This window comes from Barbus barbus (assembly GCF_936440315.1).
Source record: "Barbus barbus genome assembly, chromosome: 7".
NCBI classification, from domain to species: domain Eukaryota; kingdom Metazoa; phylum Chordata; class Actinopteri; order Cypriniformes; family Cyprinidae; genus Barbus; species Barbus barbus.
This window is the reverse complement of record NC_136735.1, coordinates 10,162,754-10,165,126: the sequence shown is the minus strand read 5'-3', so window position 1 is coordinate 10,165,126 and position 2,373 is coordinate 10,162,754.

Sequence of the window (2,373 nt, the reverse complement as noted above, 5' to 3'; positions counted from 1 at the left end):
AGATCTGTCTTTGTATGATGACAATATAAACAAGACAGTCCAAAAATATAAAATAATTAAAAGCAGTATCATTGTAAAATGTTACTACAATTTAAAATTGTAGTAACATTTTAAATTGTAATTGAATGTAATTTATTACATTGCCTAATAGTTTTCTGGAAACTGATTCCATTTGATTATTTATTTGAAATAGAAATCATCAATGTCTTTACTGTCATTTTTGATCAAATTAATGCAACATTGCTAAATAAAAGCATGAATTTCTTATTGAACATGTTAATTAATTTACAATAAGACAAACAACCCTAAAAGTCTTTTAAAGTCTTATTCACTGGTGTAGTACAAAACGTACTAAAACAATATTTTGCTATTACACACTCAAAAATCAGTGAATTGTTCACTTATAGCAACATATTATCAGTGTGACACATTTCTGTCTTGCAGCTTGTGCTTGGCCTCAATAGTCATTGCTGTCTCATGAAATTCAATGTAAATCTTAATCAAAAGATTAAACATGCTGCTAGTCAATTGATATACCACTGGTATTTCACACTAAATAGCATGACAAACGTAAGCTGTTCATGTTTAAAATCTGGCCCAAGCCTCATATACACTGCCCCGTTCAGACATGACACAAGCCAAACTCTCTTCCTGTTAATTCCTCCATTGTTTCGTTCTCATTGTCTGTGTAATCCGGGACTGAGATGGCAACAGATGCAGATGGAAGCTGCCGAACAAACAGGCTGCAACTCAAGAGAAGTGGGTGGATTTTGGCCTGTTTTTGTGTTTAGTGTAAACTGGTGATGTGATGGGTGTTCAAATGTTTCTCCTTCTTTCCATATCAAGCAATGACACAAAATACTCTCTCTCCAACCAAAATCAATATTCATTGGCAATCTAAATTCCTGGCCTGATGCTGTTTCTTTTATTTCTTCGAGTTGTATGAAAGAATATCTGGATTATGATGAAAATGTCACTGGATTGCTCATTCGTTTAGCATTGTTTGTTTTGTTTGAGATGCTGGCACAGTAATATTTCAACCCACGGGGCTGCGTGCAGGTGTGGCAAACCTTCTTGTAGTGTGTCTCACATCTGTTTTCCAACATCGCTACCTCCACCTCAACCCTATTATGGCAAACAATGAGTCTCACCAAACGCTTCCAAAGACTCACAATCCTCAGGGACAGCAATGCATTGTGGGAGATTTAATCACTGGCTGAGGCTCATGCAGAAGGAGGCAGGTTGTTCTTTTGTGTAAGAACTGAGGCGACTGACATTTTGAGAAAGACTGACGTTTAGGACACATTTACATAAGGACAAAGCCTAGAGAATGGTACAGAGAGACAGAAAATGTTAAATGTCACTTAATTGAGCTGCTCAGTGCTGTCTCAAAAGTTTTAATAGTGTTAACAAAATCACATTTCCAGCTACACTGACTGTACATGGACTGTTAGACAGTGATGAAAGGACTTAATGGTGCTAAAGAAGATTTCCACATGGTATTTTTATACTTCACTTCAATTTCTATTCACACAAGTCTGTAATGTAAGAAATTATGCTTGTCACAAACTTAGTCAGGTTCAGCTTTTGGGTGTAATGCATTTTTAATAATGGATTACTGTAATTTGTTTTTCTTGAAAAAGAAAAGTAAGGGATTACACATTTTTTTCTGCCATTTAATTACAGATACTTAATCACATTAAATATTGTATAGACTATAGATCAGTTCTATATATATATATATAAATAAATTGTGGATTTAACATAAAAATGTAACATATAATGTTAAAATGTATGTTTTTAATGTGACCTTCTCCCTTGAAATACTTTTATCAGTTCAAGAATAGTTTATGCAAATTTATGAATTTAGAAAGTAATTAGTAATAAATAGATAAAAAATTTGTAATAATAATACTTAGTAAATATAATAATTTAGAGAGAGTAATTAAGTAATCTAATTGCACTGTTAAAGATGTAATTAGTAGCCAGTAATTAATGACCTTTTTAAAGTAACTCACCAAAAACTGGTCAGGATGTGATATTAGATATGTAATATTGTGTGAATGAAAACAAGGCTTTGCTGGGTGTGATATCGTTCAAAAGTTTAGGGTTGGTGAGATTTGTAATGCTTTTGAAAGAAGTCTCTTATGCTCAGCTGCATTTATTTGATCAAAAATAATTGATAACTGTTTTTTTTTTTAGTATGTTTTGTCACATGGTACTTCATATATTATTTTTATATGTGTTAGTTGCTTAATTTTTGTATTAAATGAATAAGAACAAACCCAAAATGTTTGATTTGTTCCCAGCCATGTTTAAATATATCAAGCGCAGGTTAAAAAGTTGATTATGTAGCATGGCCTACTTTATATT